The sequence below is a fragment of the Halichoerus grypus genome, chromosome X (assembly GCF_964656455.1).
Source record: "Halichoerus grypus chromosome X, mHalGry1.hap1.1, whole genome shotgun sequence".
In the NCBI taxonomy this organism is placed as follows: Eukaryota; Metazoa; Chordata; class Mammalia; order Carnivora; family Phocidae; genus Halichoerus; species Halichoerus grypus.
Window position 1 is genome coordinate 89,546,829 of NC_135727.1, and position 24,958 is coordinate 89,571,786.

General features: G+C 43.6%; 1 long non-coding RNA gene across 1 annotated transcript; it reads right to left on the reverse strand.

Moving 5' to 3' along the window:
• Positions 1-7,198: 7,198 nt before the first annotated feature.
• LOC118530223 (uncharacterized) lies at positions 7,199-11,915 on the reverse strand. The gene is made up of 3 exons (XR_013444510.1): positions 11,504-11,915; positions 9,389-9,520; positions 7,199-8,489 (listed from the first exon to the last, which is right to left on the reverse strand). It is a non-coding gene; the product is annotated as an uncharacterized LOC118530223 (long non-coding RNA).
• Positions 11,916-24,958: the final 13,043 nt, after the last annotated feature.

Genomic DNA, 24,958 nt, shown 5'->3' on the forward strand with positions numbered 1-24,958 from the left:
GGGGAATCTTGTTATAAATGTAGCTACATGAAGGAAGCTGTACCCTGCAAAGCCCATCCTAACATAGTTTCAAGTGCTCTTGATATGCTTCCAAACTGAAAGCAGGATTCTCTGAGTATGGGACCCAGAGAGGTACTTTTTGGGGGGAGGTAAGCGGCACAGAGGCAAACCTTGCCCACTTCTCCCCAACGCTTGGACCAGTCAGAAGTAAAGGCAGGCCTCTTCAAAGCAGGACTTTTAGAACTCCCCCGACGTGAATGAAAGCTAATCAAACCTTTTCCAGTCACAGCCGCCCCATGAAAAGCTTTGGAGTTGAGCTACCACAGATCCTTCCCTTTCTCCTTGAAGAAAATCCTTAATAAACAAATGTGGGACCAGGGCTGGATTTCTGATGATGCGATCCTCCCTGAGCACAGCTGGGTCCCATAGTAGTTTACTTCCCTGATTAACTTGGCTCTTGACTTCCTCCTGATTTTTATTATGAGACGGCCTTGGGGATTCCTTGGAACGTGGAAATAGAGCAAAGGAAGTTATATGTTCTGCTAAATGAGGGGAGTTGGGGCAAAATGGTCTCTAAGGGCCCTTCCAGTTCTGACATTTGAGGATTCTAAGAAAGCGTTTCTCTTCCATAATTTCTCAAGGAAACTTGTGTGGATGAGGTAAGATTAGGGTGAGGAAACTTGATTTTTGCCAGAGCTGACAGACTCCAGCAGAGAAAGGAATGCTTTGGACCACAAAGGGCTCTGACAAGGGTCTGGAGGAGCTCAACAGTCCTTGGGGTTTATTCCTGGAGGACGAGGCCCTGGCCTTTCACCTCTCTAAATGGAGAAGTGACCCCAGGCACCCTATCAGCAATGTGGCCATGCTCAATGGCAGCAGTTGAAAATAGACAAGGACTTTGGCTGAGCAGAGAGCCCCATGTGTAGTAGGAAAGGGACGACAGGAGCAGAAAGAGAAGGAATCCATGAGTATCTCCTGGTGGGTGATTGAATTGGCTTGAAATATCTGACAGTTGTGGTGTCTCTGAACATCAGGCCTCCATTTCAAAAGGAAGTTGTGAGCAAAACTCATCTGGGAGGTTACTGCAGGGCCACGACTAGGCTGAGGTGAGGTGAGAGAGGCGCTCGCCTCGGGGACAAAATTTAAGGGGGAACCAAAAACTCAGTAATCAAAAGAAAGGTTTTAATGCACTATCTTCAAAAAAAATTGAAATTAATGTCCCCCCAAATCCATGCTGAACAAAATATCAAAAATTGTAATACAGAAGATCAGTAACGGCACTGTGCCAAACCATAATGGAGCTTGAGGTAAAAGGAAAAATTGGCAAGACTGATTTTATGGGAGTAACACTTTGTGGGAGATTTCCAAGGCAATATTTAGAGAACGTATTGCCCCAAAAACCTGTATCAGTACAAAAAAAGCAACAATGAATTAGGTCCCTGCCTAAAAAACTTAGGAAGAGAACAAATAAGAAGTCAAACAAGTTTGGGAAAGGGGAAATAAAATTTGGATCGAGGGGGACAAAACAAAGAAAACAAAGTTTCACTTAAACCTTAAAAAACTCATTTTTTTTTTAATCAGAGAGGGAGACAAACCATAAGAGACTCTTAACTCAGGGAAACAAACTGAGGGCTGCTGGAGGGGAGGGGGATGGGGGGATGGGGTAACTGGTGATGGACATTAAGGAGGACACGGGATGTAATGAGCACTGGGTGTTACATGCAACTGATGAATCCCTAAACTCTACCTCTGAAAGTAATAATATGCTATATGTTAATTAATTGAATTTAAATAAAAATTTATAAACCTTAAAAAATTCAGCGGTGAGGAGAGGGGTGTTGCAGGGTTTTCTCTCTTGCTTAACCTAAGAGTACATTGCTGTCAACCAAAGCTCATATTAGATTAATTCTGGTTAAAAACAGGAACCACATAAGGTTTTCCCTGTTAAAATTCCACTTTAAAACAGTTCTATAACGAAAGAAGGAAAATAAGCACAAAGTAGGAATACAGGAGAGGCAGAAATAAAAATGCCACTTTTGCATAAGATATATTTAGTCATCCATGAAAAGCAAATCCTCAAACACCAGAGGTACTGAAGGAGTTTTGCAAAGGTATAGGATAGAAGATACTTGTGAGCTGTAGGAATTTGCCATCAACTAAGACATTTCCAGCTGCTTTCTCCCCAGTGACTCAGAGACATGTAAAAAAATCCAGCCTCGGGGGTGTCAGAACATGAAAAAAAATTTAAAAGAATCTGTCAAACTTCTATATCCTAGAGCCACCCAGCCACAAAGAGGAGAGTCTAATTACCATAGTGACAATAATACTAAACACTTGGGTATTAAGGAAGGCAAAAAATGACATTTACAGAGCACTTACTGAGTGCCAGACACTACTGGTGCTTTAATTCTTTCAAAAACCTCAGGGAGAGGGTTTGTTATTCGATGTTTTTACAGATGAGAAATTAGGGGCTCGGGCTTCAAGGCCTTTTTCTAGGCCAAACCTAGGATCAGTAAGTGGGAGAGTTGGGGATTCAAATCCAGGTTTGCCTCAGGTCAAATACTATGTTCTTTCCATTCTATCACACTGCCATCCTAGTAATTCAGAGTCCATGTTTATTAAAAAACAAACTGTAAAACATGAGTGAGAGGGACGCCTGGGTGGCTCAGACAGTTAAGCATCTGCCTTCGGCTCAGGTCATGATCCCAGGGTCCTGGGATCGAGCCCTGCATCCGCCTGCCTGCTCAGCAGAGAGCCTGCTTCCTCTCCCACTCCCCCTGCTTGTGTGCTCTCTCTCTCTCTCTCTCTCTCTGACAAATAAATAAATAAAATCTTAAAAAAAAAAAACATGAGGAGAAAAACTAAAGGAAAACAGATAAATAGGAAAACAGACCATGCTCCTGGCTAGTAAAACTAAATAAAACATCACTCTTTAATTCAACATATAGGTCTCCTATAATGCCATTTTAAATCTTTATGGGATACTCTTGAAGTATCTCCCCCGAGATATTTATTCACTGCAAAGGGGGAAAATCATAACTTCACAACAGATGAGCCCATCAGTCACACCTTAATTAGGTGATCAAGGTTAACATCATCAGTAAAGATATATCGATACCATGTACCTCCTGATAAGATGTCATGAGAAGAACCTCGGAGGCATTCTTGCTAAAAACCCATGACCCTAGTCTAATCATGAGAAACCATCAGATCAACCCAAACTGAGGCACATTTGCAAAATACCTGACCAGAATTGACTACAAAGGGTCACAAGGAAACATTTTAGGGTTATGGAAATGTTAACTATATACCTTGAGAGGAAATGTGTTTAACACAGGTGTATGTATACATTTCTCAAGACTCATCACTTAAAACGAGTGAACGTTATTCTATCTAAATTATATTTCAACAAAGTTGGTTTTTAAATATATTTAAACCTAATACCTATAGGAAAACAATCCCCTTCCACTGTTCGCAAGTTTACTGTTCTTCTGCCTCTTTCCAGAAAGTCCCCCATTTAGCAAGTCTTTGTGACTTTGGGCTCTGAGCCACCCTTAACTTGCAGCCCTCCCTCCTTCCCCTTCCACTTGGCTGTGGTGGCCCTGAGCAGGGCTGGGAACTTCCTCTTTGGAAGAATTTCCCTCCCGGATCCCAGCTATGTATCCAAGGTGAGAAGCTTTCCAGCTCCTCCTCAGAAAAGCCTTCCTTCACTACCCTATCTCCCACAGCTACCCTTTCACCCTGCCTTATTCTCATCACCCGAACTGATCTGTCCTTTGTGTTCTTATTTACTTGCTTATTGACTGTCTCTTCCCACTAGAATGGCAACCCCAGGAGCACAGGGACCTGTCTGTCTTGTCCACTACTCTATCCTCAGTACCCAGCACAGTGCCTGATGCCTAGGCACCATTCAATAAATGTTTATTGAATGAGCAGTGCTCCACCTACTTCGGTGTTCCCTGGTGGGGAAAAATAACATTAAATGGGGTATCAGAAAATTCATGATTAACCATGGCCATTTAATATCACTTAATCATCTTAATATAGCCAAGTGCCTGTTTCCTCACCTTAAAAATCAGGATGCTAATCAATACCTTTCATATCTACTTCTCTGGAGGTGTTGTGCAGATCAAAGAGACAAGCAAGATGAAAAATGTTTGAAAATATGCCTAAATGCACCCATTAAATAATTATTAAATAATTAAATAATTAAAATGAGAATAAATAATAATAATTAAAATAAGAATGATACTAATTAAAATTATTATTATATATTTAAATTTAAATAATTAAAATAAGAATAACTTTTACTGAGCTTTTACTGTGTGTCAGGCATTCTTTTAAGTGCTTTCCACTTTAATCCTCCCACCAACCCTCTGAGGTAAGTACCTTTATTAGCCCATTTTGCAGATGAGGCAACTGAGGCCCAGAGAGGCAGAATAACTTGCTCAAGTTCACACAGTTAGAGGAAGTAGTAGAGTTAGGATTCAAACACAGATAGATAGTCCTGCCTCTGAAGCTCCCATTTTGTACTGCTTCTTGTCCATCACGTCATACGTCGGGATAAGTCCTGGCTGAGTGCAGGTAATACAGACAGAATCGAGTAGGCCTGTCTCGGAGGCAACAGGAACCTCTGGAGTGGTGTCAGTGGTTGCCTGGAAGGAATCCAGGCTGGTGAATAGGCACAGGTTTCCAAAGGGTATTGTAGGCATAGGCCTTGGCCCAGGAGAAGGCCGAAAACTACCCCAAGGCAGCAGGCAGCTGGGACGGCTCCTGGGACTCATGCAGCAGGCAATATTCCCAAGTGCAGGCAGAGGTGGTGCTTAAAACGCATCCTCATGGAACAAAATGATACCTCGCATTTGCTCACAGTGCCCAGGGCCTCTACCATTGGTGGGAGCGGGCTGGGCCACCAGAGCAGAAGAACGATGCCAGACAAGCTAGCGCATGTGTGCCCTGGCAGGGAACGAGGGCAGTCCCTGATGGTGTCCAATCAGGGTTCCCAAGAGCCAGACTACAGAGGCTCGGGCGTGGGGAGGAGAGGTTCAGGACCACTTGGGGTGCTCAGGCGAGTTGCCAATCAGTATCAAAAGCTTTGGGAAATTTTCACAGCCAGTAGGGCTCTACCAGTGCCTAAAATTTGAACACCAGCCCTACTTTCTCCCATCTTCCTCAAGCCTCAGGGCCTGGCTAAAACTCAAATTCGAGGTAACTAACATCTGAGGTGAATCCAGCTGAGGAAAGGGTGGAAGGGAGGGAACCCCCAAGTTGCTCCTTCAGGCTCATAGAGCTCTATCCGTGCTCTGATCCCTCGGCATGACAATGCCCTGTTTCTGGATCTGCCTTTCTTCCAGACTTTAAGTAGCACGCAACAGATGGATAGAAAGGGTCTCCCACCTACCGGGCAGCCAGCTAACCAATGTTTGTTGAGTAATAGCTAACATGTACTGTGTGCTGACTTTGGGCCAGGCCTCTCACCTGATGCTTGCTGCCACCCTATGGGTAGCCCCATTTTGCAACTGAAACAGATGAAGGCAGAGAGAATTAGAGACTTGCCCATACTTGGGATTCAGCCCTGGCAGCCGGATTCTGGAGCCTGTACTCTGAAACACTGTGCTTGATTTAAGTGGCTGGTGGGTGGCCATACATGTGCAAAAGTTCAGAGATGAATAAAATGTGACTTGTTTAGGAACTTGAGAGACATATGGTAGCTGGAGTGTAGGCTGTGAGAAAGGGAGGTCATGGGTGACAAAGCTGGAAAAGGCAGCTGGCATCGGATTGTGAAGGGCCTTATGTATCATGGTGAAAATTTTGGACTCACTCCTAAGGTCAATGAGCCTGGCAGTTTCAGGTGAGATGTATGTTCTAGAATGTTCTCTCAGTCTGTTGTGGGAAGGATGGATTGGAGGGAGCGTTGTGCTGCTCGGCTGTTACTTATTTCCTTCATTTCTTTTTCTCCCCGCTCGGTTTTCCATTTTTAAAATGCCAGCTTCACTGGACTTTACTGGAGGTTAAAAAGATTTATCCACATCTGGGCCAACATATCTCTGGGGGCCAGGACGGGGAGATAATGGGCGCCCTCTGTGACTGGCTAGAAAACTCCAGCTACAGTGGAGCCAATTGGTGAAGGGGAAAATGGTAGTTTTCCACTAACAGCCTGTGCTGACACTCTCACTCGCATCAGGTGCTAGGAGAGGTAGGCCCCAGCCTCCATGCTCCCTCCAACCACAAATGACAAATGGGTGTATTTTCTCTGACCCTGAAGTGGTCTCACACAACACTTCCCAGAAACTATAAATCGTGTCCCAGAACTCAACAAGAGAGAGAAGGAAAGGCAAACACCCTGACCAGCTGATCTTTCTCTCAGGGGTTTGATATCATCTGTCTCCCAGAGACCTTGCTTTTAGAAAAGAAATTTCTCCTGTCCAAGATTTCAGGTGCCTTTGTCAGCCAGCCCTGTGGTACAGACGACCCCAAGGGGGTTGGCCAGGAAAATCTCCTCCAGCACCAAATGGTCCACTTCTGAACTGATAGAGCAACTCAGCTTTCCTCATCCTGATGCAATCGCGAGATCAGGCACACCTTGAATGACTTGTCTTGGCCTAGATCTCTATTTCCCTTCAAGTATATTCTTGGGGTTTCCATCCTCCTCCCCTGGCCCTCCCTCCTCAGTCTCTCATGGAATCCCCTTTCTCTGCCCATCTGATACATATTGGAGGACCCCAGGATCTGTCCTCAGCTCACTGTTTTTCTTTTTTTTTTTAATTTTTTTATTGTTATGTTAATCCCCATACATTACATCATTAGTTTTAGATGTAGTGTTCCATGATTCATTATTTGTGCATAACACCCAGTGCTCCATGCAGAACGTGCCCTCTTTAATACCCATCACCAGGCTAACCCATCCTCCCACCCCCCTCCCCTCTAGAACCCTCAGTTTGTTTCTCAGAGTCCATCGTCTCTCATGGTTCGTCTCCCCCTCCGATTTCCCCCCCTTCATTCTTCCCCTCCTGCTATCTTCTTCTTTTTTTTTTTTCTTAACATATATTGCATTATTTGTTTCAGAGGTACAGATCTGAGATTCAACAGTCTTGCACAATTCACAGCGCTTACCAGAGCACATACCTTCCCCAGTGTCTATCACCCAGTCACCCCATCCCTCCCACCCCACCCCCCACTCCAGCAACCCTCAGTTTGTTTCCTGAGATTAAGAATTCCTCATACCAGTGAGATCATATGATACTTGTCTTTCTCTGTTTGACTTATTTCGCTCGGCATAATACCCTCCAGTTCCATCCACGTCGTTGCAGATGGCAAGATCTCATTCCTTTTGATGGCTGCATAATATTCCATTGTATATATATGCCACATCTTCTTTATCCATTCATCTGTTGATGGACATCTTGGCTCTTTCCACAGTTTGGCTATTGTGGACGTTGCTGCTATAAACATCGGGGTGCACGTACCCTTTCGGATCCCTACATTTGTATCTTTGGGGTAAATACCCAGTAGTGCAATTGCTGGATCGTATGGTAGCTCTATTTTCAACTTTTTGAGGAACCTCCATACTGTTTTCCAGAGAGCTCACTGTTCTTCTTACCACCCCAACCCCTAGCTGTACCTGCTTTGCAAAGGGTTGGCGGAGGGCCCAGCTGCAGCATTGCCAGAAAGAACTAGGGCCAGGGTTTGGGTCCTGAAAGAAACGAAGAACCAGAGGAAGCAGAGGTGCATCTGAGATGAAGTTCTCACAGTGATGCTTCTTGGTTGGGGACGGGGGAAGGAGCGCCTAGGACTTTTAAAATGCAGATTCCCAGGCCCTGTCTGGGAAAAGTCTTGAGTCCTTGGTTTGGGGCTGCAACACGGGCATGCGTATTTTGAAAATTCTTCTCTAAGTGATGGTCTATTATTAACCCTCTATGTTTTGAAAAAATTAGGACCTATGGAAAGTTGTAAGATTAGTACAATGAGTACCCATATACCCTTCATCCAGTTTCACCAAGTATTAATATTTTGCCATCTTGCTTTATCTATCTACCTAAGCACACAACTGACTAAAATCATGTATATATAATTATTATGTTAAATAATAATTATTATTTTGCTGAACCATCTGAAAGTTAGCTGCAGACATCATGATATTCAACCCTCAATACTTCAGTGTGTATCTCCTAGGAACAAGGACGTTCTTCCACATACAATTCATATTCAATTTTCTTAAACATCCCAATAATTGCCTCTATAGACATTTTCTTCAATCCCACCCACAATTCATATGTTGTGTTTAGTTATCCTCTAGTCTCCTGTAATCTAGAACAGTTCGGCAGCCATTTTGCTGGTCTTTCATGACATGGACTTTTTTTTTTTTTAGTGTAAGCCAGTAGTTTTGCAGAATGTCTGAGAGATTTTGATCCACAGCCAGGTTTAAGGACAGCTTCGACAGTGCTTTAATTTGGAGAGGTCACAACCAGGCAATGAACTGAAGGGCAGGCCTAAGGGCAAAATGGCGGTTTAGGAACCATACAAAAACTGGAAGGAGGTCAGGAGTGAAGGGAGGAAGGGTGGTGGCTGGGCAGGTTGGATGGCTCAAAAATACAAGGCCACAGTAGCTATTCTTCCTACAGTTACGAACACTGAAATCCCTGCAGCAGTGATTCACATGGTGATTCCTTCAGTCTTCTCATCTGTCTCCCACGCCCCAGGCCCTCATACGGAACCATCTTCCTGACGTAGACATTTACTGAGCACATGCTATGTGCCAGGCACTGTTCTAGGCACATGACATCATTTAACCATCACAACAAACTCTCTGTAATGGTCCTTGTTCAATGGGCTAGGAAATCAATGCACAGAGGGGCGGTAACCTGTTCAGGGTCACACAGCTGTTAAGTGGGGGACCAGAATTTGAACCCAGGCAGTTCTGGCTCCAAAGCCCTCACTTTTTAAAAACAATTCTATTTTTTAAATTATTATTCAATCAAATTGGCTTTTTTTTTTTCCTTTGGTTTACGTTTCTATGAATTTTGGCCCATGTATAGATTTCACGTAACCACCACCACAATCAGGATACATACAGAACAGGTCCATCACCCCAGAAAACTTCCCTCTTGCTATCCTTTTAGAGCCACCCCCGCCCCCCACCTACGGAGAATGCTATTTTTGTTTTGTTCCTTTTGCAGGCTGTGTTTCCAGTGTCAGCTAGGACTTTTAACATTTTACGCCATTAAGCGGGCCTTTCCTAGTATTTGCCAACCAGTGGTCAGTCAGTTGGGTCCTGGGGGAGGGAGGACCATTTCACTCAGTTCTAAGTCTTCCTTATGCTAATTAGAATCAGTTCAAGGCATGCAAAGGTCAAGGCTAAATAAACCCTAGAGTCCATAAACAGCTTTACCTGGAGGCTTTCCTGTGCTTCTCACTCTCCCTTATTTTTCCAGTATGTTCTGGTTCTCTGGGCTCGGACTTTTGGTCCTCTGGGCTAGTAATAATCCATGTCCGGACTGCGGGACTGCGCTGACTCTCAGGCCTAGTGGGAGGAGAAAAAGAGAGGAGGAGACAGAGACAAAAAGAAAGCAATGGGTTTGGGCCCCTCCATCTTAGAGCTGTAGGTCCCTTGAACAGAGAGGAAGGTTCATGTACAAGTTTGGGCTCCTGCCATTTTCCATTCCCTGCTGCCCTTTGCCGCTGTGGGCCGACCTGATGACTGGGGTGCGCTGGAACAGAAAAAGAGGAGAGAAAAAGCAGCCGGGTATTTCCTCACAACAGTGTCGAGCCCCAGAGGGAGGAAACCGTTTGCCAGTAAAGAAAAAAAAAAAATCTTGGATGAAAGAGAAGGTGAAAAGAGTTTTCCCAGATTGAAAAGAGATTCCCCTAATATAAGAGGAGAAGAGAAAGAGTGGCAGAGCCTGGCTTGGCTTCTGGGCAGTGTGCAGGGAAGGCCCCAAAGAGTAGTGAGGTGAGGAATCTAGGAAGTTGAAACCCTAAGCAAAAGTTTCTCCCAAAAGCATCTGAGCTCTGCCAGACCTGAAGGGCCCTGCGTAGGGGCCAACAGCTATCTCAGCATTAACCACAGTGAGCCAGACTTGATGACCACAGGTCCATACCCCATACCCTGGTGCATATAAACTACCAGAAGTCGGGCACCTGCATGGCTCAGGGCAGTTAAGTGTCTGCCTTCCAATCAGGTCATGATCCCGGGGTCCTGGGATCCAGCCCCTCATCGGGCTCCGTGCTTAGCAGAGCGTCTCCTTCTCCCTCTCCCTCTGCTTCCCTCTCTCTCTCTTTCTCTGTCAAATAAATAAATAAAATCTTTTAAAATAAAATAAAATACCATAAGTCATGCACAACTCTGAGTGAGGGGTCTCCAAATAACTAACACTGAATTTCTCTCCAGCCTTAAGGGGTTTGGGAACTCAAAATGGAACTAACTCTGGTTTATAAAGAAATGTGATATTTCTTATCCATCTGAGTTGTGGATTGAGGCACATACCTTCTACACTGGTCTGGTATTCTCCAGGGCTCCTGCTACACATATAGCATCTTTGTGAAAATAAGAAAAACAGGCACTGCCTCTGGGCTGACCAGTGAGGGAAAGGCTCACTTTCCTCTGAGCTGACAGTGTTGGGCCAGAGTGCTTGGCTTGATAAGTGGAATGTGGGCTAGATTTCAGCCCCCATTCCTGCTCCCTGTACCATATTCAACCTGTACTGCTGTGCTTGGCAATCCTAAGTGGCCCCTGTCCCAATCCACCTTTCCCATCACCACCGGAGGTCTTGCTCTGAAACACACACCAGACCCTGGCACTGCCCTGCTTAGAGCCCTTCCATGGCTCCCTATTGCCTAGATCTGCTCTGACAAATACAGTAGCCACTAGTCCCTTGTGGTTCTTGAGCATCTCAGATGTGACTAGTTCAAATTGAGATCTGCTGTACGTGTAAAATCCATCCCATATTTCAATGACTTTGTATTCAAAAAAGAATGCAAAATATGCCATTAATAATTGTTCATACTGATAACCTGTTGACATGATAATATTTTTTATATGTTGGGTTAAATAAAATATCAGTGTTTATTTTACCTGTTTCTTCTTTTCTTATTTTAATGTGGCTACTAGAGCATTTAAAATTGCTAAGTGGCTCACATTATATACATATTTTTTGAAGATTTTATTTATTTCAGAGAGAGAGAGCGCGCACAAGCTCACAAGCAGGGGGAGCAGCAGGCAGAGGGAGAAGCAGGCTCCCCGCTGAGCAGGGAGCCCGACAAGGGGTTTGATCCCGGGGCTCAATCCCAGGACCCTTGGGATCATGACCTGAGCCAAAAGCAGACACTTAACCAACTGAGCCACCCTGGCGCCCGAGCGCATTCTATTCTTGTTTCTGCTTCTTCTATAGCCTTATCTACCCTCCACTCTTCCTCCTTTCTCCCCACCACCCCCAACACATTCATCAACACACTCATTCACCTGGCCCTGCAGCCATTCGAAACCCCTTCCGCATTCTCTTTTTACCTTTTGCAGTCGCACAACCTTTTTCCTGTCTCCTGCCGTCAAATGCACTTGCGTCCCTTGAGTCTGAGGTTCCTCATGTGTAAAATGAAGAAAGAGCTGTAGGTAATCTAGCATTCCTTCCAGGCCATTGGTTCTATAATTTGGCCTCAAAGAAGCATACCGTGGCACGGATAATCCAACAGTCATTTACATTTGCATTCAATGTGAGAAAATAAAATATACCACACACCGGTGGCCTTCCTGCCTGCCAGGCTCTGTTCCAATTATTTTCCGAGCCACTTCATCTCCTCGGCAATCCCGGCAGGTGAGTACTATACTGTCATTACCCCTCTTGTACAGATGGGAAACCCTAGGCTCAGAGAGGTTAAGTGATTTGCCAAGGTTACCAGAGACGTCAGAGCTCATGCTCTTAACATCTATGCTGTGTTTGAGAAACTGGGAATTGATAGCACTTGCAACTGAAGGAATCCACACAGTGAAATAATGACTCAGGGAAGGATGGCAAGCTGCCCAGACCTCTTACCCTGTTCTTGCTCTTTCAACATTCAACTGCCGTGTCTCTCCTGACACCGGCAGACAGCAATCTCCCTCTGTCCCTGTCCGACCTGCCTTCCAGGTTTATATTCCCCTAAAAGCTCGATTACGAAGCATCAGCCTACAACTCAGGACCGCTGCCTGTGGACACAATGGGATGCTTCCTCTTCACCTTTGCTCAGCTGTCCCAAGAGTCCAAAGGCTCCGGCCAGCAGGGGATCCTCAATATTCCTCAGGCCCCTGTCTTCAGGTTTAGGGATTTCCTGATTCCTCTGGAATTAGGTTGCTTTACCAGCAAGAAATACATTTGTCTAATAATCCCACCAAGTCATAGGTAAACAGGGAGGAAATATGCAAATAAAAGGACAGAAGCGTATCCATACTAATTTGTTCTCTCCTCAACACACACTCACACTCTTCTCGCTCACACACACACTCATACTTTAAAATATATATATATATTCACAGGTGCCCGGGTGGCTCAGATCATGAACCCAGGGTCCTGGGATCAAGCCCCGAGCCTCGCATCAGGCTCCCTGCTCAGTGGGAGAGACAGACTCCCCCTGCTCATGCTCTCTCTCTCTCAAATAAATATTTAAAAATACTTCAAAATATAAAAAATTATTCTCGAAGCAACATAACAGCAACATTAAAGAGGAGGCATGGGAAAAAATCATCTTAGGGGATTTACTAGAAAGGCTGTGGGATCTGTCAGAGCTGGGTTCCACTCAATTTTGCCATGTGACCTTGAGCAAGATAGCTTCTCTGTCTGAGCCTTCTGATAAACTGTTAAGCCCCCTCCATCCCTTTAATTCCTCTCCATGTCTCTAGCCATTTAGCCCCCCTGCTTTGAATTCTTCCACAAACCGAGGCGTTCAGCTTGCTTTTCTCTCTTTCAGAAGTTGTCGGCCTTCACTCTTTGTCTTGGGGTTCAGCTTCCCCAAGATTGGCTGGAGATTTTTATTCATCTGGTACTTTTCATGATTTTCATTCAAAGGTTTTGCTGTCCGCCCCTTCAGGGAAACAGAGAGGGATTAACAAAAGTCACTAACACTGGAATATTGACAAAATTTCTAGAATCTTAGAAAGTTCTCTGAGTCCCTGTCCCTGTTGTTTTTTCCCTGGGTCTCTTGCTGGATGCTCCTTTGAAGCCTCAGGAGCCTTCTGTTCCATTTTATCTCTCAGGATGGAGCTCATTATTTTTCTCATTCGTCACTGACTAGCTGGATAATCCTGAGCAAGTCATCTACCTTGAGTCTCAGTGGACATAATATCTCCCACTACCTATTTCCCCCTCATGCTTTCCTCTCCTTCTTCCTCTTCTTCTCCTTCTTCCTCTTCTTCTCCTTCTTCCTATTCTTCTCCTCCTCCTCCTCCTCCTCCTCCTCCTCCTCCTCCTCCTCCTCCTTCTTCTTCTCCTTCTTCTTCTTCTTCTTTTTCTTCGCTCTTTCATTGCTCCCCTCACCTGGAGCACTCTCCCCAACTCGCAGCCCAGTCTTTGCACTGTGGCAACTTTAGGTGTCTTTAGGCAGCTTTAGGCATCAGCTTGAGTATCCCCTCCTCAGAGAGGCCTTCTCTGCCATACCAAGTCTAAAGTAAACCCGCTGCCCTGTTACTTTCTCTTGGTGTTTCTTCTTCCTAGCAGTTATCACAATTTGCAATTATGTATTTACTTGTTTGCTTATGTGTTATCTGTCTCCGCCCTAGACTGGGGCCTACATAGGGATGGAGGTCGTTGACACAGAGCTGCTGTCCCTGAACACCAGTCGGTGGGGGCACATTTATTTTACATTACATTGTGCTCTCTCTGGTTCCCACACACAATCCAATTACACCAAAGATTTTATTTTTAAAAACTTAGAGGCTGGGAGTAGAATCTACTGAAGATGTGGAGAGACTGGGGGAAGGGTCACACTTTCCTATCTCTCCCTTACTGCTTCTCTCCCACGCCCCGTCCTGCATTCTCCCCACGCTCCAAATTCCTCTTTCTCCACTATCAAAATTGTTCTCCCCCTCTCTTTTGCCTCAATTTTATGCCCTCAGGAGCCATTTTTCCCCCCTTTCTTTCCAGATAATTGTGTATTAAAGAACACTGCTGAGAAAGTCAAACAATGCCTCGTTTGTTGCCTCCCCCTGCCCCATTTGCCCTACCCCCACCAGAGGCAAATGCTATTGTGAATCTGGTGTGTAAAGTTTTGATCCAAGATTGGCTTCCTGAGGACAATGACTCCACTCTTTCATCCTCCCGATCCTCTGCCCCAAGCACAGGGCTCTGTGAGTAAGTCTGTGCTGAATGAAGGGAGGAGTGGACTTTCTATTTTGTCTTGAATACTAATTATTGCTTCCCTTCCCAGGGGGAAGCTTCCTGTGAGGGGTACAAGGGCAGTGTCTGCCCTGGAGGTATTTCTGCTATGAGAGAGGAGAGAAAGAAACGCATAAGACAGCGTGTTCTCTCAGCCACATGAAGGCACCAGCTAGCACTGTTTGAGTTCAGAGGAAAGACTGCAGCAGGCCCACGAGGCCTCGTAGCTCAGGTAGGATTTAACTTGGGCGTTAAAGAAATAAAGGTCTTAATTAATCAGAGAGTGAGTGGGGAGAGCATTGGAAGAAGAAAGCAACCCAAGCGAACATGAGGAGGAAGGAACACAAATGCTGCCTAGGGCACATCAGTGTCTAGTACGTTGCTCCCCGACACACCATCACCTATAATTAGCTGCCAACCTCCATCTGAGGTCCCTAAGGCAGCCTGTGATTCTAAAGTAGCTTCTCTGGTCACCTTTTTGGGGATTGTGAAGGCTACCTCACAGGTTGATAGTTTCAGAAACAGCCTTAAACTGTATTCTGGATAAATTATATAAACCAAATGGATGTGTATGGCGGTATGTGGTGGGCTGCTGCATAGGTAGAGCCTTTCTAGAAGTTTCTGTGGCAGTATTACTTTATATTTTATTTAACAAACGCTTAAATAACATTGACTAGTGCTAGGCGTTGTTCTAAGGACTTTAAAATATTAACTCGTTAACAAATATCAACCTCACTATCAAATACCTATGAGGTAAGTGCTATTATTATCCTCATTTTAGAGCTGAGTAAACTGAGGCACGGAGGTGGTTAAGTCATTCACTCATGGTCACATGGCTAATAAGCAGCAGAACTAGGACTCAGTCAACTCTTAACCATTATGCTCTAGTGCCTCTCTCTACAAAAGTCCTGGAGAGATGGTTGAATTAAGATCCTTTAGATCCTGTTAAAGGAATCTTGAGACTATTCCTCTTTTTTTTTTTAAGTTTTATTTATTTAAGTAATCTCTACATCCCACATGGGGCTCGAACTCCTGACCCTGAGATGAAGAGTTGCATGCTCCTCTGACTGAGCCAGCCAGGCACCCCTCCTCTTTTTATTTTTAATAAACTCTTTATCTTGGAATAATTTTAGATTTACATAGAAGTTGCAAAGATAGTACCAACAGCTCACGTATACTCTTCACCCAGTTTTCCCGTATTTTTTTTAATCAAATTTATTTAAACTTAGAACAAAAACAAAAACAGTTCACTCATTTCTCCCATCCCCCAACCCCCGCCTCCAGCAACCACCAATCTAATCTGTTCTTTATCTATGAGCTTGGTTTTATGTATGCATGTATGCATTTCTTTATTTTATATATTTCACATGTAAGAGCAATCATATGGTATTTGTCTTTCTCTGTCTGGCTTGTTTCACTTAGCATAAGGCCCTTCAGGTCCATCCATGTTGTTGCAAATGACAAGATTTCACTCCTTTATATGGCTGAGTAATATTCTATTTTCTATAACATACCACTATGGAAAACACCATGGAGGTTCCCCCCAAAATGAAAATTCAGCCATAAAAAAGAATGAAATCTTGCCATTTGTAATTACATGGATGGAGCTAGAGAGTATAATGCTAAGTGAAATACGTCAGTCAGGGAAAGACAAATACCATATGATTTCACTCATACATGGAATTTAAGGAACAAAACAAATGAGCAAAGAAAAAGAGAGAAACAAGCCAAGAAACAGACTCTTAACTATAGAAAATAAACTGATGGTTACCAGAGGGAAGGTAGGTGGGAGGGTCAGTGAAATAGGTAACAGAGATTAAGGAGTGCACTTATATGATGAGCACTGGGTGATGTGCGGAAGTGTTGAATCACTATATTCTACACCTAAGACTAATATAACACTGTATGTAAACTATACTGGAATTAAATTTTTTTGAAGTTTTTAAAAAATTAACATTAGAACTACCATGTGATCCCTCAATTCCACTTCTGGGTATTTATCCAAAGAAAATAAAAACACTAACTTAAAAAGATATATGCACCCCCATGTTCACTGCAGCATTGTTTATAGTAGCCAAGATATGGAAGCAACATAAGTGTCCATCAATGGCTGAATGGATAAAAAAAAATTGTGGTAACCATCACAGTCAATTTTAGAACATTTTCATCACCTCAAGGAGAAACCATTTAACTATCATCCCCATATACCCTCATCCCCTTATCCAGCCCTAAGCAACAGGAACTTACTTTCTTTCTCTATAGATTTCCATATTCTGAACTTCCATATGAATGGACTCATATAGTATGTGGTCTTCTATGACTGGCTATCTTCACTTAACATAATGTTTTCAAGGATCATCCATGTTGTAACATATGTATCAATACTTTGTTCCTTTTTACAACTGAATAATATTGCATTGTGTGAATATACCCCCCTTGTTTATCCATTTGTCTGTTGATGGACATTTGCGTTGTTTCTGCTTTATGCTATTGTGAATAATGTTGTTATAAGTATTTGTGTACGTTTCTCTCTGGGCCCATGCTTTCATTTCATTTGGGTATATACCTAGGAGTGGAATTTCCAGGTCATATAGTAATTCTATGTCTAATCATTTGAGGAACCATCAGACTATTTTCCAAAGTGGCTACACCATTTTATGTTCCCACCGGCAGTGTATGAGGGTTCCTATTTCTCCACATCTTCTATATCAATACTTGTTACCTGATTTTTTGGTTCTAGCCATCCTACTAGATGTGAAGTAGTATCTCATTCTGAATTTAATTGGTAGCATTTCCTTGATAACTAATGATGTTTGAGTATCTTTTCATTTGCTTTTTGGCCATTTGTACATCTCATTTAGAGAATTGCATATTCAAATTCTTTGCCCATGTTTTGATTAGATTATTTTATTGTTGAGCTTTAAGAGTTATTTATGTAGTCTAGACACAAGTTCCTTAATCTTCTTGTCATCACTTGACTGAGATCCATATCTGGTAGGAAAGTGCACAAGGTGGATCTTGCAGTCAAGAAGATGGTATAATAAGACCGGAAAGAGCTTCAGAGAGAAAGAGCTGGACATGTGGAGAAAAGACCCAGCCTGGTTTCTGGATTTTCAAGAAGCCTGGCAGCCCATAAAAGGGCTCCAAGGGGAGCTGGCTATATGTAGCTAGCTGGCTAGCGAAGCTTCTCCAGGCAGTTGTTAAAAATTATTTTACTATATACAAACTTTTATTAAATGGTGCTCTTTGTAAGAAAAGTCTCACTCTGTGCCTGGTAATTTCAATTCCTCATCTTGGAACAATCATGCCACTGTTGAAGGAAAAAATTATTCATGACACTTATTAAAGACAGTAAGGCAGAATTTATGCAGGGGTACTACTACAATGGGGTTTTATAGTAGAGGAGACAGACTGGGGTCAACTTGGAATACAACAAGGAAAAGTGGGAATTTGTAGCCCAGAGGCAGGGTTGGTGGGGTGGTGGTAGTGATGGGGGTAAAGAGGGGATTCTGGCTAAACTGACCTAACAGGATGAAGTACAGTTGACATACAATATTATGTTAGTTTCAGATGTATAACACAGTGATTTGATGATTCTATACATTATAAAATGTCATCATACCAAGTTTTATAATATTATTGACAATATTTCCTATTCTGTACTTCTCATCCCTGTGACTTATTTATTTTATCACTAGAAGCAGGGTTCTTGCTGAAGGCAGGCCAGGGTGATCAGACATCACCTAAGGATGAGGAACCCAATCAGATATCAAGGGTAACCAGATAACAAGAATGGGGGATTCTTCAGGACGCCTGGGTGGCTCAGTCAATTGGGCATCTGCCTTTGGCTCAGGCCATGATCCCAGGGTCCTGGGATCGAGTTCCGAATCGGGCTCCCTGCTCAGCGGGGAGCCTGCTTCTCCCTCTACCTGCCACTCCCCCCTGCTTGTGCTCTCTCTCTGACAAATAAATAAATAAAATCTTAAAAAAAAAAAAAAAAAGAATGGGCGATTCTGGCTAAATGGACTTAGTAAATTTTTGCTAAAATTAGACAATGCAGAGACAAACACAGAAGCTCAAAAGTCAGAGCCTAGTTGAGAAGGTAGTTGAGAGAAGCCTGACTGAAGTTTGGTCAAGAAGAGACTCTGTCACCAATCCTCCTCCCCCACCCCCGTCATTTTCCCTTTCTACCTTTGTGTGGGGAGTAGACCGAAGGAAAGGACAAATACTCCCTGGGGCCACTGTGCCAAGGTGCCTTTGCTCCCTCCTATGGTGGCTGGCTGCCGAAAGTATTATGGGCGGGGGCGGGGGGTGGACCTGGGTGGCTCAGTCAGTTAAGCGTCCAACTCTTGATTTCGGCTCAGGTCCTGATCTCAGGGCTACGTGCTGGGCATGGAGCCTACTTAAAGATTCTCTCTCTCCCTCTGCCCTCTGCCCCTCCCCCTTCTCTCTCTCTCTTAAAAAAAGAGCTATTCTGGGGCGCCTGGGTGGCTCAGTTGGTTGGGTGACTGCCTTCGGCTCAGGTCATGATCCTGGAGTCCCTGGATGGAGTCCCGCATCGGGCTCCCTGCTCGGCAGGGAGTCTGTTTCTCCCTCTGTCCCTCCCCGCTCTCTCTCATTCTGTCTCTCTCAAATAAATAAATAAAATCTTTAAAAAAAAAAACAAAAACAAAAAAAAAGAGCTATTCTGGGTCCCACATCTGCCTGCAGGCTGGACACTGCCAAGGGGCAGGAGGAGGCAGCTTTGCGGCCTGGTGGAGGAGGGAGGGCAGAGTTGTGCCATTCCACAGGGTTCACCGCAGTGACCAAAGTCATTTTGGTGCTGCAGGTTGCCTTTGCCACCTGCCTGTCTATTCTGCGATGTCCATTTTCTGGGTGAAGGGAGCTGGGAGGATCTGGCACAGGCAGAGTTGGATCATTGTATTCTTGGGGCTCGCTAGCCCCAGCCATAACCTCACTCCCTCTGTGCTTTCCTCCCAAAGAACCTGGATTTCAGAGGTTCCCTCCCCATGTCCCAAATGTGAATTTGGGCAGGGGCAGGGCCCAGACCTTGGCTTAGCTGTGACCTAGTGAGTAGGCAGCAGTAGGAATGGGGCTAAGCTTGTTTGTCTTGCCCGGAAAGGACCAGCAGGCAGAGGAGGGCCTCGGGGCAGCCTGTGTGCGCCCACTCCTGAGGCGGGAACACGGTGTGCTGCCACATCCTGGGAGTGAATTCTGCAGACATGGGTGGAAGCGGAAGGTACATTCAGCCCAGGATCCTCCCAGAGAACAGACTACCTGTGTTCAAACAGCGACTCCATCACCTACTAGTCGTGTGACTCCAGGAAATTTCTTTCCCTCTCTGCCTCAAGTTCCATGTTATGGGTTCCTTATAAATGGGCGATAATAGTTCCTAATTAAGGTTGTTGTAAGGGGTACAAGGTGTTGATATAAGTAAAGTGATGTTTTCTGTTGTTTTCATTGTGGATGGGAAGGAGGGCAGACGTCTTGGTTTTCAAGAGCTGGGGCCTGGCAACCACTGATTCCCACAGAGCTGACAGACATCGAGCATCTGGGGGGGGGGGCCTCACTTACACTCGTGGTTCATCTTCCCGACAACCCAGTGAAGTGTGTATTATCCGCCCCATTTTGCAGCTCTGTCTCTTAGCAAGGCAGGGGAAAGGGATGGGGTTAGGTGGGGAGTGAGTGAGTGAGTGAGTGAGTGAAAAGCTCGGTCTCCTGATCTCCCAGCCAGTGCCCCTCTCCACTTCATAGTCTGCAACAGACAGCTGAGGAAAGAACAATTCCCGAGCAGCAAAATATCAAAAGCGTTCTATGTGCCCCTTGCTATGGAGTCAAAGGTCAGCAGCTTAGAGGAAGGAACTACCAGCAAGGAGGGCTTTCTGCTTGGGCCCAGAGCTATGTTTTGACTTGGTTCCAAGGAGTTGTGGGTTTCCTCTGAAGTTGGAATTTATTTCCCTCCTGGAGGAAGAACCCAAGAAACTAACCCACTCTCCTATTAGCTAACCTGGGTACCCTCTTATGAAAACTAGGTCCTCATTAATCACCAACTCCAACCACCTCATTCTTCCCGCTCCTTACAGGCAAACACACACAAACACTTGGCCCCTTCCCCAATGAGAACTTTGATTTTTAAGGAGTAAAAAAAAAAAATCTCTCACCCCACTTCAGACTTGTTGAATAAATGTCTAGTGATTCTCAAAGCAGACAAAATATTACTCCAGGAGGAAGAGGTCAAGAGCAAGGGAGAGTAGTGACTTTGTTACTCCCTCCCCATGTTTTTCTACATTTCTGAGCCCTTGCTACTACTCTCAGAGGGAAGTAAGGATCTGCCTTTGACTAATATATGGGAATGGAATCCACAGAAGTTCAGAGGTTAGCTCAGATGAAGAGTAGCAGAACCCAAGGCTGTGAGTAGTGATTCCCAGCTCCTGGTTTTCCCCCTCATAACTAGGACTCTCCCTAGAGAGGGGCATAAAGTTGCCTCCTGAGATTACCAGCCAGACAAATTTCAACACACACTTCACCCTCCACTTGTCACACTCTAGGTCAAAGCCAAATTAAGACTTCTAGAGGGGCGCCTGGGTGGCTCAGTCAGTTAAGTGTCTGCCAGGGTCCTGGGATCAAGCCCCATGTGGTGTCAGGGTCCCTGCCCAGCAGGGAGTCTGCTTCTCCCCCTCCTTCTGCCCCACCACCCTCAACTCGTGTGCACGTGCTCTCTCTCTCTCAAATAAATACATAAAATCTTTTTTAAAAAAAAAGACTTATAGAGTATAAGGACTGAAAAATTTGTTTTGGTAAACCAGCTATTTGTCAACCTGGTCTTTGCCATCTTTAAATTCATATATAAGCTATCCACATCTTAATGTGCCAATCATTTTTAAATACTCTGAAGCAAAGTAGATGTCATAAGTAAAACCTCTCTTTCTCAGGAAAAATGATTCTAAAGCACCAAGGTAATATGAACTTGTGAAATTGAAGTTGGATTCCAAATAACCTACAGTTTAAGAAATGGAGAAGGTGAAGGGGATTAAGAGTACAAACTTCCAGTTATAAAATAAATAAGTCATGGAGATGAAAAGTACAGCATAGGGAATATAGTCAATAATATAGTAATAATGTGGTATGATGACAGATGGTGACTACGCTTATCTTAGCGAGCACTGAGGAACGTATAGAATTGTCAAATCACTATACGGTACACCTGAAACTAATATAACATTGTATGCTAATTATACTTCAATTAAAAAAAAAGAAATGGAGGAAGTTCTGTTTAATGTGGCCATGCTTTCCTGGGAACTTTTTTTTTTTTAAGTTCTGAAGTAGTCTTCTTTCAAAAACTGAGGCATTTTTTTGCCATATGAATTTTTGTTGCAATGTACACATAACAACCAACAGCCCAGGTGCAGTCAATTCATCCTTTTCTAGGCTTCACGTGACCTCTCCAAAGGTCTTCAAACAGTTTCAGAGAAACAGCAGATAAATTTCTGTTTCACTATAATCCTTTGTTCCATTCCTATTCTCAATGTATTTCCAAGTTAGGAAAGGATGTTGTTCTTGTCCTGCATTTTGAAATTATGGTTTTATGACAGGGTGACATTTTAACATGCTCTCCATGGCCAGCAACAATGATAGGCATCTTGTAGGCACATATCTAAGGAGGTGATCTACCTCCATTTCTATAAAGTAAAAATCTCCCTTACGTACTTCTCCAAGTTTTGAAGAAATTGAAAATGACCCAAAACTTTCATTATGTAAGCTTTAATTTTACAGGCAAGCAAACACACTCCTCTTAATCAGTGTTGTGTACAAGGTGTGCAGGACATTTAACAGGTAAGAACTTTCCATTTTCTTTAGTACAAAGTTTATAGACTGAATGGAATTTCAAAATTTACATTTGTACTGTCTGCTGAATATGCACATAGATGAGCAACATCTAGGTTGCTTTGCTTCATGTTTTCTGTAATTTCATTAGCATCTTCATAGAAATCAAGAAGATAATACAAGACTCCACTTTATAAAAATCAAAGTACCTAATAGCTAGGGGGACCACTTTTTTTTTTTCTTGCTACAATCAGACACATCACTTGGTATACCGTAGAAAGCATGATCATTGGTACCATCTGACAGAATCAGCTCTATGCTGTAAGGGACCAATATCTGTTATCAAAATTCCCCCCTTTCATTCACCTACAGGACATTTTAGTTGCAACCACTGAATCAGGAAATGTAACTTTCATCAGTTTCGTGAAGCAATCTAGGGAATGACATGATAATGCATGTTCACTTGGGTGGCATGCCCAAGCTAATTCGGCAACCACTGTTGGCAACTGAGCATCGGCATCTTTGGGGGAAGACTTTTTATTGATTTAGAAGTACTTGCCAGTCTCATCCCAGGCTTATGAGATTTAGTCTCCATATGTGCTTTCACATATCCTTCTCTACCAGGCCCGATCACAAATTATTTTCTCTATGTTGTGTGGTAGGTTCTGTTTGGGTTATTTACCTCCCTAATCCAGTTGTACGTGGTCTTCATCCATCATTAAAATAACCCAGTAGTTTAGCCTTCTTCTTCAGTGACTCTGGCATTGATATTGTAATGGTTCTCATTTTCCTCATCTGCATTCTTACAAAACATGGAGTTCTGGGCTGAATTGTGTCCCTCCAAAACTCAGATGTTGAAGACCTAACCCCCAGTACCTCAGAATGTGACTGTATTTGGAGGTAGGCCTTTAAAGAGGTGGTTAAGTTAAACTGAGGCTGTTAGGATGGGCCCTAATCCAATATGACTGTGTCCTTATAACAAGAGGAAATTTGGACACACAGAGACACACCATGAGTGTGTGCACACAAAGAAAAGGCCTTGTGAGGACACAGCAAGAAGGCTGCCATTTACAAGCCAAGGAGAAAGGCCTCAGAAGAAACCAAACCTGCTTACACCTTCCAGCCTCCAGAACTGTGAGAAAATAAACTGTTGTTTAAGCCACTCAGTCTGTAGTGTTTTGTCATGGTATCCCAAGCAGATTGAGATGCATCGTGACACTCTTCATGATGTTAAAGGCAAAACCAACACGATTTCAATACAAATCACAACAGTAGATACACAGGCAAAGTCAAAGACTGTTAATGCTCACAATTACAACACACTTAAGTTCCATACTGAAGTGGCATCATTCAGAGTCATACAGCAAGGAATAACCCATTACTATGGACCAAAATTCACAGTTGTCCTTATCAGCAGTCAGGGGAAAAAAACAGCCACATCTACAGAAGGCAGATAATCTGCACCATATCCATTTCACACTAAAAACTGTGTTGTTTTCATCTCCTGTTTTGGGGGGGTCACCATATGGGTTTTGTATTCTCCCTCTCCAATCTTCTGTACCCATCACTAAAAACTGAGACTTTTCACATCCAAGGGAGGGGTTTCCTGGGATTCAGGACTTTCAGTGCTAAAACTAGAACAGTCCAAGGCAAACCAAGCAGTTGGCCATCCTAAGTGGTGTTCCTGGGATGCCGCCGGCAATATTCTATTCCCTGCCTGAGTGGTGGTCCCATGATGTTTACTCTATAATGACTTTTAGCTGTACACATATATTTTATGCATTTTATATTTATCTATTAGTTTTTATAATACATATATTTTAGGAAAAGTTATGCCCCTCACTTCCCACCCTATATATAATTCAAAATAAAATGATACTAAACCATTAAGTAAATGGAATAAAATATAACCAATTTCTGATTTTTCTATGTTTTATATATAATGTAAAATTGATTTCAATTTTTGTGATACCTCCGCTTTGTTGGTGCCCTAGGCACCTGTTTATGTGGATAACCCATTATTGCCTTGGGTGAATGACATCACATTACCAGACACAATATTGGCAAGCCTTCTGGTTTAGACCCATGTCTTTTGACTCTTATTCATGTTTCAGGTAGAGTTAATGGCTGCTTTCCACTGCACTTTGTGAATCTCAGTGCTGATCAAAATGAATTGGAATTAGGTGTGTGTCTCCCAATACTGGACTGAACTCCCTGTGAGAAAAAATGTGTGTTGTTCATTTCGGCATGATCAATACTTTGTGGTTGACATTTGGTAAACGTATGTTGAATGAACGATGGGCTTTTATTGGGGTAATCAAAGTCATCCCTCCCTCATGGCCTTGTTCTTACAACTGCCTTATAAGACTAGCTATATTGGCTAAATCCAGAGTCTGGCTCTGTCCAACTGGCATCATGTGTTTTGAGCAACCCCATCAACCTAGAACATTGAGCTGGTATACAATTCAGTTATCTAAGATATATGTATTGACTTCCCACTCTGTACCCTAACCTGGAGTACAAAGAAGCAAAATCTAAATTGAAAGCATAATCAAATGCTGAGTTTCTGGCAGGGAAAATTGGTCTGTGTGAGTCATTTACTAAACCTTCTACATTGATGGTTCCTGTAAGTAACTGTTTAGCATCATCTTTTCTAGCCAAGCAGAGCTGACATTTGTTCAGTCTGATCAATGCTTGAGAACATTCAGATTCCAGAGGCATCCTCCTGGGTCCTCCTTCCTCTCTAATTCTCTTTGCGGGTAACTATAATAGATGATCCTCAACCAAGGAGTACG